This window comes from Bidens hawaiensis, unplaced genomic scaffold (assembly GCF_021521415.1).
Source record: "Bidens hawaiensis isolate Kalapana, Puna unplaced genomic scaffold, B.hawaiensis_p1.1 tig00014475_1, whole genome shotgun sequence".
NCBI classification, from domain to species: domain Eukaryota; kingdom Viridiplantae; phylum Streptophyta; class Magnoliopsida; order Asterales; family Asteraceae; genus Bidens; species Bidens hawaiensis.
Genome location: NW_027492262.1, coordinates 453,323 through 467,435, shown reverse-complemented (window position 1 = coordinate 467,435; position 14,113 = coordinate 453,323). Strand labels below are relative to the sequence as shown.

Sequence of the window (14,113 nt, the reverse complement as noted above, 5' to 3'; positions counted from 1 at the left end):
ATCTATATGTTTTTATTAAATATAAACGATAACTATTATATAATAAGAAATTTTAGATGAAAAAATTGTTGTTTGAAAAATGCATTATAATCAGATTCACCACTAGACTTCTAATAACATCATTGTACAAGTGTGACACGCCCCACTAAACAAGCATGAAACAAGTTCCAAGTGCTCTCAAACTCAAATGTACACAAAAGTTCATGTAATTGGTTGCAATAGTAAGGATTTATACTACGATTCCTCGTAAGACTATGCCTATGTGTACTGATTTAACTAAAAAGTAAAAAAACATACATAATATAAGCATGAGAGTTTGTACTAACTTTTCATTAAAAAACATGTAATGGTTTAATGAAACCACAATTTAAATTTATTTTTTTTTCCTTGTTATAATACATGTGCAAAAATATGATTGGTTAGATTAAAGGATGACCCCACAAACAGAGCTCTTAAGCCCTTAAACACACTAGTGCCTCCGCCTTTCCTGCGTATTGGTTTAACGAGAACTTGGAGATGATATGTATATGTGGAAGGGCTTGACACCCCCACGCCCACCACCAGTAGCGGAGCCAGAAAATTTTTTATATGGGTTCGAGATTTTTCAATGCTTGATTTTTTTCCGGCGTCAAAGTTTTCGGGCTCAAATGAGTCGGGACGGGTCGGTCATTCGATGAGATAAATAATTACAATATCACTATAATAATAAATGCACATGTCAACATTCATTAAAATCCAAAGCCATATTTAACAAAAAAGATATTACATATTATATTTGTTCCCAATGCATTTTCATGTTTTAAAAATGATTCAGAACATCTTCAATCACGACTTTAAAAAAGAACTCATTTTTAATATAAAAAATGCAACAATCATATATAGCCACCCATCTGATTACGCAAAATCAAAGAAAGATTCGTCATGAGGTCTAGGTCGATTGAAGGCTTGAAGCAATCAAAGAAAGAGTCGGTCGGTTGGTCGTTGTTGTCTGGTTGAAATTCGGCAAGTAAGCCGATAGTTGAAGCCTTGAGGTGAACTGGCGAAGGCGAAGGCCGTTTGGTCAATAGAAACATAATTTATCGATCGCTGAGGTGATGGATGCTGTTTTTTTTTTCTTTTATTTAATTTTCACTTGGGTATTATATTTAAGAATGCCAATAAGCTTATGTTGGAGTGGTAAGGAAGAGATTTGGTGCTTCATTTAAGAATGCCAATGAGCTTTAGTTTCAGCGGCATTAGGTGATGATAGGAGACTAGGTGGCGTTCACTAGTTGAATTTATTGAACTGAATGGATTTTATCTCGCCGCATTGTCGTGCCTTTGGGCTAGTGTTCATGGGCGTTGGCCTTAGGTGAGGGTTTTTCACGAATAGGAAGACGAATTTATCCCGATGTGATGAACTTAGCTAGTAGCCCATTAAAAAAAATCACATATAAGAATGCTAATTGGGTTGGTTTACTGGGCAATTCTATAAATAATTTGAACGTTTTTTTCATAATCTAGATATAATGGCTTATTATTAGTCCATTTATAATGTTTGTTAGCAATTTTTAAAGCGTTTTGTATTTTATAAAAAAACATTCATTACTAAAAAAAATAAATAAAATTTTCATAATTAATGGGTTCGGTTTTTTTTTATAAATGACACCAGGTTCGCTCGCCGAAAAAGAATAAATTCGCTCGTGGTTTCGATACTATAAGTTATATATAAAACCGAAAAAGACCGGGTTCGACCGAACCCGGTGTCTATAAGGTGGCTCCGCCACTGCCCACCACTGCACTTGGTCTGAGTCATGCACTATTCATAAATTTCATACAAATGCTAATAACAAACCCTCAAAAATGAAGGTCCAATTTGTAGTTAAACAATAATCAAGGGTCTAAAGAGAAAAATACTGGATAACGGTCTGACAAGTCAACATTCTATGTGGACTGAAGGAGCATGCTTTTATCGTAAGTTTTACCTTGGGAGAAGTTCAAAACATTCACTATGTCTTCTGTATATTTTTATTTTCTATTTATTTATCTGTGTGTTCGCATATATATATATTGGGTTATTGATTGTTTCCTTCCCATGTCTTATACAAGTGGTTAACACGCCATTTTTGCATGTTAACGGTGATGGATTCAAAAACTTTTGTATTATCTAGATTCAAAATTTTTTGTATTAGTATGATAATGCATTTTGCAAAGAAACTTTTTATTGGGTCGGATCACCGATATATGTGGCTTTACCTTATAATAAAAGCCTAAACATCTTCAAAATTTACAAATCATGTTATGTTATAAGTTAAGCTTGACTTTATGACACATTTTTTTTTGTTGGTTAAGTGATTTTATTAGAGCATTCATATTAGAACTCATATCTCATCCCTATAGTTTAAAAAAATGTTTAATATATCTGATTCTCAGAAATTTACATGTCCAGATTTCCAATTAATACATTTCTTACTATTTTGAATATTTATATAGTTTTTCTACAAGAAGACTAGATATATAAAAACAAAAAAAATTAGTGAGTTACCAACAACAAATGAAAAGCAAAATAAAAAGAAAATGTTTATTTTATAGATAGGGTAAATTGGCCTGCTTGTTTCGGATAATTTGTCTCATTAATTTATTCATGTGAAAATTTTTAGAAGTAATCTCACATTCGATTTCATACATCACTACCAACCTCCTTATCAATCCTGAATGTTTGAGGTTTTAAGTTTGCCCGTTAGGTGCGGTTGTTGAATTGCCATCCCTACGGCAAATATTTACTATTTAGAGTTAATAATAACTTTATAAAGTTCTATTACTTATTTTACAAACTACTTTATATAGTATTAGTATATATTTATGGATTTAAAAATATGGAAATTGTTTGTGGTACATCTATGGACATGTCGACCAAAGAATACAAAAACCAATACAAGTGTTTAGTATAACGAATACCGGTCATGCAATTACCAATAAGTGTTTAGACACTAACATACTTGATACAATAAAATTATTTACACTACAGTTTCATAAATTATACTCACCAATAGGTCTGTAAGCAACTATCACGAACAGGAACATGTTCGTGTTCATTTACTTAACTATAACTGAACACGAACATATAACCGAACACATTATTTGTTCATGTTCGTTCATTAAAAAATTAGACATGTTTGTGTTCGTTTATTTTCGTTCGCTTGAAACTTAAAAGAACAGTTCACGAACGTAAATAAACATAATCGAACACAAATGAAAATGATTTATTATTTTGTTAAAAAAATAGCCAAGTAAATGTGTGAGTATTTAAATGGACCTCTTTTATGCTTATAATTATAAAAATATAACTATTTACGTATTTTTTTTTTAAATTAAACGAACATAATAAAAAAAAACCTAAGCATATGAGTACAAACATAAATTAATGAACAAGTTAAGCGTGTATTCATTTTTGTTCATTTATTAAAAAAAGTAAACATAAACAAATTTTCCGTTAACGATCCATTTTCTTTTAATTCACTTAGAGGCCTACTCATTACATACTTTTAAGCATGTCTTGAGAGGAGAGCAAAAAACATTAACTAAGTAGGGTGTATGATTAACATTTACACATATACCTTTATAAAAAATGAAATAAAATAATTAATTAATTTAATAAAAAACTAGTACATACATAAAATTAAGAATTCATTAAAATACTTATGGAAAAGTGGGTCGAGTTGAAAGTTTGTCCAACACCCAACAATGCAATGTAATCACATTAATCATTTCCCCATTAAGTTATAAATAATAATAATAATATTTATAAAGTGTTTAGTGCAAATCCAGTGTGGACTCTTTCCATAATATGACAGATATTACATGTGTCGTAACATGAAAACCACTTCAAAAATCGAAATGAAAACTACACCATTTCTACTACTTTAATCCTCTCAATAATATTTCTAACTTCGAGGCAAAACTTTTTGAACTTTTAGGCTTATGCTATTTTATAAATGCATCAATAATTTTGGATTATAATAGTAATCAATTTTGTGTTCAGTTTAAACGAGTCTACTACTTAATAAACGTGTCATGTTTGGATTTTGTTGTAAATAAATGGATTGACCGTCAACCCATATAAAAAAATAAATAAATACAAAATACCTAATGTATAAGTTCAAAGTTCAAACTATCTATATATCTTGATCTCCAACCCATTTAATTTGTTTAGATAAAAAGTTGCACCAATCGTGCTCGTTGAAGATGGTTCCTGATATTTTCACGAATGACTATTTTTCAGTGTGTTCAAATTTCTCTTATCTCTGACTCTGAATTTTTGGGTTGACCCCAGCCACATAAATAATAATAGCTTACCGTTGGAACCGATAAAACTAAGAGCTTCAATAATATTTTTGAGGTAATCATGATCACGAAAATGTAATGTAGCTTCAGACCATTTTGGATAGCAACTGAAGTACTTATTCAAATTCATGCTCTTTTTTAATTTTAGCTTTCCACTTTGTTTCTTAAATGCAACACACATAGATTGATCTTTTCTAAGCATGTTCAGAATTTTCTATTCGGTCGAAAAACATACCGCAAGTTACATATAAAAGAACTGCATTGTCTGTCCAACGTCCATGGTGCCCATCATCATACATGGTTTTAAGCATGCATACGCCAAGATTAATGTCATTGAGACTGATAAATACATGAGTTGTGCGTTTGAGATCACTACTTTAACCATCAACCCAAACTCATCGACTTACCGTCAACCTAACACGATTAACACAATTAAATAATATTAGTCATTCTTTATTATTGAAGCTCAAACAATACATCTTTTAAATGTTGTACTGTTTTATAAACTATCAAAAGCAGCCATTTAACTATTTTGTAGGAAACTGTACATAATCCCTTCATATTTATATCCAAATTTGTCTGTATCATATCATCTCTAGCTTCTGCAGAAGCAACAGAGGGACCAATAAATTTTGTACTCTAACTCAACACATGTATGTCACTCTTTCATCTTCTTCACAACATCTCTCTTATCTAATCTCAACACTTCGAACACCTTCCACAATTTTTCACATTTTTTTATAATATAGTCGTCGTTCTAAAAAAAATATGCCGTCCACCTCTTCTTCAACATCCTCATCTTCATCAAACCGCCACGAATCCATCGACCCGGACCTCTTACGACTCCTAGTCACATTAGTCAACAACCACATAGCCTCACTAATCTCCCATCCAAAATCTCGAAAAATCATACACGCTAAATGCACGTCAAATCTCGATATTCACAAGCACGACTCGTTTGATTTTACCGAGCAATCGGTCTTGTCGAATTTGTATTGGGGGATACAAAATGTAGAGGATGCAATCGAATCAAAATGCGCGAAACAAATAAAGGTGTCCGAGAACATGCTGCAGGCGCCAGCCTCGTTGACCGAGAGTGGGGCCACCCTAGGGATATCGAACGAGTATTTGGTGTGCTGCTCATATTTTTATTTAAGTTTGCTAAGGAAGTTGCATGGGGATGCAATGCAAGTGGCGGTTTATTTTTTGCAAGCGTTGGTTGTGTCGCCTGCGGTCGTGAGGGATGAGCTAGCACCCGAGCTATATCAAGCCGTGGTTGAGTCGTGTATTGAGCCGTTGAGACCGGGTTTAAGGGTTGGGTTCGATGAGGTGAAGTGGGGTGCAATGAGTTATAAGGCGTGGCTAGTGTATCATCAAGTTGTTGATTATGGAAGGTCACCATTGTTGATGAAACACAAGTCTTATGAAGTTAGGTAAGTCAATTACTATTTTTTTTTGTTGAATTTATTTATGAATAAGAAAGAAGTGATAGGGATAGCAAAAGAACCCTATGTTAAAAATTCGGGACAGGTATGAAACGGGTATGATATGAGGTAATACCTAACTCGATTAATCAGATTAAATATACTTGTAAATAATTTTTTTTCTTTAACGAATAATAAAATAATCTACTAATTTATTAATTATGGGTTTTCATATTTCTAGTTTCCTTCGATAATAAGCTTTTATAAAAAAGGTAGTAAAAAATATATTTGAAAATCTCAACAGATGATTCTTTATGAAATAACACACATATATATATGATAAATGATACGTATTATGCGAGTATGAAACCACTTCTACAACGGAGTATGAGACCCGGGCTATCAATATCCATTCCAAACTCACCTTATTAGTGAATAGTGATTTACTGTTTTAGAAAAGTAATAAATAAATCATAAAACAAGTTTTATTAAAACAAACACTTATTTTATTTTAGGGTCAACTTATAATTTTATATATTCTAATAAATTAATAATAATACTTTTGAACTTATTTTATATAAGCTAAAAAACTAGAATCTAACACTTTTTTCATGCTTAAAATGGCCACCTACTTTTAATTTCTTTTACAACCTTTAATAAGTAATCTCAAACAACCTTTTGGGTATTAAATAATATATCTTTGTACACAACTTTCCGTCTCACAACCCATTATTATAACTTTACACTTTCTAGTTAGTGTACGAATTATGCCAACAAAATAAACAAAAGTTACCGTAATAGTCGGTAGACTAAAGTATAGTGACTTAAAAGTAGCCGTAAATTGAGACAAATCGATCCGGTTTAAGTGAAGTAAATGGTTCAATTTGGACAGTTTTTAGTCAAAAAAACGAGCCTTCGGTTATTAAAAAATTTCTTAACGTTCTGTTTTGGTTTTCCTATTCGAGTTTGTAAATTTTGGGACATATAATATTTTTGACCCAACATAATTAATTTCGGCTTAAATCCTTTTGTTACATCTTGGCTAGAAAATTGAGTTGCATTTTTGTTAAATTCTTATAAATGTTTTAAACAAAAAAAAAGTGAAAATACATAAATTCGGTTCGGATTCTTCGGTTTTTATTACATAGAAAACCAAATTTTTACAAAAAACATAAAACTAAACTGTTGGTTTTTGTTTCGATGTTTTTCTTTTTTTTTTTTGGTTTTTCGGTTTTTTCAGTTTCATGTACACGCTATGTTTACCAGTACGTTCTTATAGTTGTGCTAGTTTCTTGCAGAAACACAAAGGCTTGCAGCACATCATCTTCAAATTCACACCATCATCAAAATCATAATGTGAGTACTTCTTATATCAGTATACATTTTAACCAAATCTTTCTTAATTTGTAAACATACAAATAACACAAATGACAAATCATTTCATTGTAGTATAAAAAGGTGCATCCTATTGATCCTCAACATAGTACAACACATGCAACCATTGCAGCAACATCTGTTTCTAAACAAGCTTCAGGAAGCCGCAGTATGATCAAGCGTCTTCAAGATCTTATCATGGAAGAAAATTATCAACAAAACTCACAATCCGCCATTGTTGAATGCTCGGTCTCAAAGAAAGATTCAGAAAGTTCGAGTACGAAGCGTCTACAAGATCTTCTCATGGAAGATCAATCAGATTCACATTCAGTATGTTCAAGCATTAGTGATTTTAATGATGATGATTTTCAGGTATTGCTGATCATGTTCACATTTTTGTGTTATGTGTAACCGAACAAATGATGAACATGAACAATTAAACTAATGAGATTTTCTTGTTCATATTTGTTTGTTAAGAAAATGAATGTGTTCGTGTTTGTTTATGTTTGTTTGTTAAAAGTATAAACAGACGGTTTACAAATGTAAACAACGAACACAAAGTAACAGAGCGAATAGTGATTAAAAGTAAACATGAACATCAATTTATTAGGTCTACAACTATACTAAATTGTAATGGGTTATATTTTAATTTCACAAAACTAGACTAAATTGTAAAGGAATTTAAATTATATATCTATGCAAACGGACAAACTAAACGTAAACTAACGAAGATAAATGAGCGTAACCGAATGAACATAAATGAATTTAAATGAAAGAACGTAAATGAACGCTCGTGAACATAAATGAACGAACGAGACATTTGTCCATGTTCGTTTGCTTATATAAACGAACATCGGAACATAAACAAACTTCCTATCGGACGTTTTACGAATAGTTCATTGAACGTTGGTTCATTTACAAGCCAAAGGGGCGTCTTAGGTATCGTCTTCAAAGAAATATGCTGTAAACTCACGTTGTCCAGTATTTTAAATAAATCATTAGCATGACAAAATAAATCAAAACTTATGTTATTTGTAACTTGTTAAATAAAATGATTTAAAAAACTGTAAAGTATACTTTGGGCCATCTTATGATCTGTTCTGTTTCCATTAAACTAACATATGAGTTTAACTAAACTCAGGGATATGCAGAAGAACAACCTGAAACAACAATCACAATGTCAAAATCACAACAATTTAGGAACACTTTAGAAGATGAAAAACAAGAATACACATGGAATAATCTGCAAATCTCTCAATATTCAAAACGAAACATTACCACGAGAGATGAATATTTGTTTTCTGGTGAAAATAGTTATAGGGTGGAACAAGCTGAGATTGTACAAAAAGTAATATCAAAATTATGTTTCTCAAAATTCGAAGATAATAATGATGACGGTGACGACGACGACAATGACGATGATGATTCGACAACAGTTGAAATTACAACTGTGTATGAAATGCTATCAAATAAGCCAGGATTAAAATACTCTTTATTAAAAGATGTAATTTTGGATCAACTGTTAATGGCTCTATCAACTTCAAAGGAACAAGGTGTGACAAGAGCTTCAATATCCATACTTTCAAGCATTATTTCGTCGAACCCATTGGTTATTGATGAGATAAAGAAAAAAGGTTTAAACTTGAACGATCTTGCAAACGCTTTGAAACGAGATGTTTATGAAGCAGCAGTTTTGATTTATTTAATAAACTTATCTCCAAGTGAGATCAAGAATCTTGAACTCATGCCAACATTAGTTAAAATAATTTGTTCTTCAAGGTGTAACAAAAGTGGCTTAAAGTCACTTCATGTGACACCTCGATCGGCTTCATTAATGATTATTCAAACGTTGGTGACTGCTTTTGATCAGTTTACAAACAATACTCACTTGGCTGCGATTATTTCACCGAAAGTGATTTCGTGTCTTGTTAACGTTCCAAGAAAGGGTAGTTTGGAAGAGGTTATATCATTGGCTGCAATTCTTGTGAAGTGCATGAGATTTGATGGAAATTGCAGATGTCATATTTTACAATTTACTCAAATTTCTACATTCGTTTCACTTATATTAAGCAATCACAAGCATGCAATACTTGCAGGACTCGAATTCTACCATGAATTATTAAGAATGCCATGGTAAGCTTTTTAAACAAATTGGAAAATATTTGATGCTTATATGTTACAAACATAAAAATGTACATTTTTTGTTACTGAATATTTGTCTATAATTTACAGATCATCATCAGTAAGTTTGCTACATAGACTAAGAGAAGAAGGAGGCATTGATATTATGTGTGTTTTATTGCTTGCAATCCAACAAACACAACAAGAACATAAGCTTTTAGCAGCTAGCTTGTTGCTTCAATTGGATGTTTTGGTGAGATTAATATAAGTTGCATTTCATCCTCAAATATTTATAAATGCTGATTAATCTGTTTGCAAAAGGCATCTTTTGTTTGAAAAGTAGTAACATGTTACGTCCTTTCCACTAACCGAGTTAAAAGTTCTGTTAACTGTTTACAAAATGACTAATTTGCCCTTACACATAAAGACCTAATTAAGAAAATTTTGCAACTTTTTTACTTTTGTTTCTTAGAAGTAAGGGAAAAGTAGTCATTTTTGTAAAAGTTAACCGGATTTTTAACACCAGTTAGTGGAAATAACGTGATATGCTACAGCGTTTCAAATAAATAATGTTTTTCTGTAATTAACTTAGTTTAAGGTCACAACTTAGGTTGGTATTTATATATTTAAAGGACTAAAAGTATAATTAATATGGACCTATATATACTTTTGCCAAAATTTTATTTTTAGCCCTTGGATTTACATAAATTACATTTCAGCCCCACAATATTGATTTGTCAACTGATGCAGTTATATGAAACAATTTCAGGAAGAATCAGCTGATAACATTTTGAACAGAGAAGTGGCCATTCAGACTCTCATGGAGTCAGTGACATGTGAAGAAAACCCGAACGCACAAGAATTAGCAGCGTTTATATTATCGAATATTGGTGGAACTTATGCATGGACCGGAGAACCATACACAATAGCATGGTTGGTAAAGAAGGCTGGTTTGAATTCAATATTACACAAGAATACTGTCAAAAACATTGATTGGTCAGATGATATGCTGCAGGTAGGATAAAGTTGACTTTTATAGTCAAATATATTACTGTTCATATTCTATTTTGATAAGAAACTTTTTTATCTTCCAATAGTTTTATCATAATATTCCATTTCTGTAAAATATGTTAACACAAATTTTATTTTTTTTTTGGAATTTCAACAATATTAATTTCAATTTTTAGATGAAAAATTGTTTCTTTGACCGTAAAAGTCAAAGTTTATCTTTGTTTGTGGCTACATATGAATAAACTGAGCATCTTTATGAACATGTAGGAAACTGGAACCGAGATATGGTGCGGGAATGTTGCACGACACATAATAAAACTTGGGAATTCGGTTTTCTACGCGTTGAAAAATGGATTAAAATGCAAAAACAAAAGAATCTCACGAGACTGCCTCACGACAATTGCATGGATCGGGTGTGAGATCGTTAAGGCTCCCGATGATGTAAGATGCTTAGCTTGTGACATTTTGTTAAGTACAATCGAACAATATGTGCATCCTCGAATGGAACTTGAAGAAAGACTGTTAGCATGTTTGTGCATGTATAACTACACTTTTGGTAGAGGTAATTAATATTATCACAATAATACCCTCTATAATCTTATTATTTTTAATATAGATATGGTAATGTGTTTTAATATGCAATGTAGGCATGCATAAACTAACTCAACTTTCGGAGGGTGTACGAGAGTCACTCAGACGCCTTTCGAGTATAACGTGGATGGCGGAGGAATTATTGAAAGTTGCAGATTATTATATGCAAAATAAATGGGTATTTTTTAATTTTTTTAAAATTTATTTTTTGTGTTTTATTATTGGTTAATTACTTAATTTATTGAACTGATCTTTTGATTAACAGAGAATATCTTGTGTCCACACACAAGTTTTGGAGGCAAATTACAGTGGAAGTGGAGCTGTAAATTCACTCATTTACTATAGGGGATATCTTTTTAGTGGATACTCAAATGGGTCAATTAAGGTTGCATATATAGTCATCAAAAGTCAACTGCAAATACTTTCTTAGTTAGCAATATCTTGATAATTATCAAATTGTGTTATTATTATGATATGGTAGGTTTGGGACATCAAGGGACAAACAACAAATCTTATAGCAGATATTAGAGACCACAAAAAGGCGGTAACATGTTTTGCGCTTTTGGAACCCGGGAATTACCTTTTCAGTGGATCCACTGACAAAACGATTCGGGTAATTAAGGTTTTTATAAATTATCGTGTCAGTTGAATCATTGGTGGTTATGGAAATAAATGAAATGTTTTCTTAATTGTAGATTTGGCAAATGCTTAAAAGAAAAATGGAATGTGTTGAAGTAATTACGACCAAGGACTCGATTCAAAGTCTTGAGACTTGTGGTGAAATGATTTATGCGGTAACACAAAGTCATAAAATGAAGGTAAGTATGGATTATAAAGTGATTATATGATTTTGAATAATAAGATTTATACACGGGTAACGTTATATAGGTGATTGATTCATCAAGAAAAGTGAAGGATGTTATCAAGAACAAGAATGTGAAATGCATAAAGGCTAGCCTCGGGAAAGTTTACATAGGCTGCATGGACTCAAGCATACAGGTTTTAAATCTTTTATAACTTAAGCAATCGTTATACTTAAAAAAAGAACAGTTCACTTTATTTATCTATGTTATAGGAATTAATAACCGGAAACAATCGACAACAAGAAATCAAAGCTTCGTCGAAGAGCTGGAGAATGCAAAGCAAGCCTATCAATTCAATAGCACTTTACAAAGACTGGTTATATAATGCAAGTACATCTATTGATGGATCAAGAATTAAGGTTTGGATTAAGTTAATAATATGATTAATTAGTATAATACTATATATCCTGTGGTGTGTTTCCTCCTTGATGATGTTCCTGGGTGAGTCAGGCATGGAACGCCAAAATCAGTGTGGACGGTTAACATGCCGTCTCAGGAAGACTCACTTGGGATTGAGGGTAGTTCCAAACGCGGTTAGAAAACCTATACATAAATTTTATATGTTACAACCAAATAATTAAATGCAGGATTGGAGAAAACAAAGCAAGGCTCAAGTGTCTATAGTACCTGAAAAAAGAACAAATGTTGTAGCAATGAGCATAGTTGAAGACTTTATATACTTTATCACTAGTGGTTCATCAAGCAATCTAGAGGTGCATGATCAGTGATTACCCTTTAAATTTTTTAAAAAAATTAGTGTTTTTTTTATATTATTGTCAACTTTTATAACTTTGTCTCTTATAAATAACAGATTTGGTTGAGAGGGACACACCATAAAGTTGGAAGGTTATCAGCAGGCAGCAAGATAACAAGCATGCTTACAGCCAATGATATGATCTTATGTGGTACGGAATCAGGATTAATCAAGGTAATATTCTACTATTTATTCGGATAGTTTGTTTTATTTAACGGAAACCGTAACAATATAACATTCACATTTTACCACATATATACACAACATATTTCTTTGAAGCATTTGATGTAACTTGAACGTAAAATATGCTAAGTGTGTTGTATCGAATGGTTGTGGTAAAAAGTGAAAATAATAGCATTTTTGCTATTGGTTAAAATAAATTCTTACTTTCTCTATTTTGCATGATTGAGAGGGTTGGATTCCTCTTTAATGGCATGGTAGAGTGCATATTATGGGCGTAAATATATATATGAAAGGAAAAGTGGGATACACATAATAAATATATGTATATGTACATGAGTTGCATAGTGTATATCTCAACACAATTCATCTCCATTTCCCAAATTTTTCATACAATAAGAAACTTGGAGAGATGGGGAATGATTGATGATTGCATCTGGTTATTGTCGTCATATATAGGTGATGTATTATCTGTATTTATATTTAGTATACTGTCAGTATTTTACTACATGTAATTGAGGTAGCAATTGGTGTGAGACGAAGCCTCTAAAAATAAATTAAGAAACATACAGGAATAAATCTCCAAGTGGGTTTGGGCTACTGGGCTAGTGAATATGGTTGGGCTCTTGTCATGTTGTAATTAACTTCCTGATTCTCAAAAACATTAATAATAATAATAATAGGTTCTCGAGACCCAAGTTCGATCTTGGCTAGCAAGTTAAGTTAAATGGAGTTATGGTTAGACATTAGAAACACACGTGTGAGATGCAACCGAGTTAGGATTTATCTAGAGACACACACGAGATGCAACCAAGTTATAGTTCATCAAGAAGATATGAGATGCAACCAAGTTAGGGTTCATCAAGAGTCAAACCGAGTTAGGATTTGAGAGTTTGTAATCAGTTTTTTAAGTTAGATTTTCTGATTAATATAAACGTGAGTTAGTCGTTTAATTCGTGTTTGATTATCGATTCAGGACTTGAGAGCTTAAACTAATAAACACTATATATTATACCATACTAATAAATGTAATTACATATGTTATACATAGATATAACCTAGTTAAGCTCGAGCGTAGGAGAGCTCAAAGTCGTCTCGACTCATTACCACCATATGAAAAACCAATCTTGTAATTATGAAGGAAACTAACTGTAAGATAAACAAGTTAATGCTAGTTGATAAACATAACAATTTTATCATTATAAGTAGACATGGAAGCAAACCCCACACTAAGTGTATAGCATGCGTTGATTTACACTACAACTTGGCATGACATTACGAGCATAGTCCCAGGACTATTTCAACTTGTTGGAATTTAATGATTCCAATAGTTCTATATCATGTATGACTAAAGAAAGATAATAAGAGTGTTACGAGTTTTTATAAGTTTTTGTTGTTTCGGCCCACCACCCTAACTTCTTGTTACCAGACCACAATAAAGATGTGATGGAAGTATGAATTTGGTGGATCTA

The 14,113-nt window shown here is 31.9% G+C and overlaps 1 pseudogene; it reads left to right on the top strand.

Moving 5' to 3' along the window:
- The first annotated feature begins 5,091 nt into the window (after positions 1-5,091).
- On the top strand, positions 5,092-13,092 carry LOC143546915 (putative E3 ubiquitin-protein ligase LIN-1; annotated as a pseudogene).
- The last annotated feature ends 1,021 nt before the right edge of the window (positions 13,093-14,113 follow it).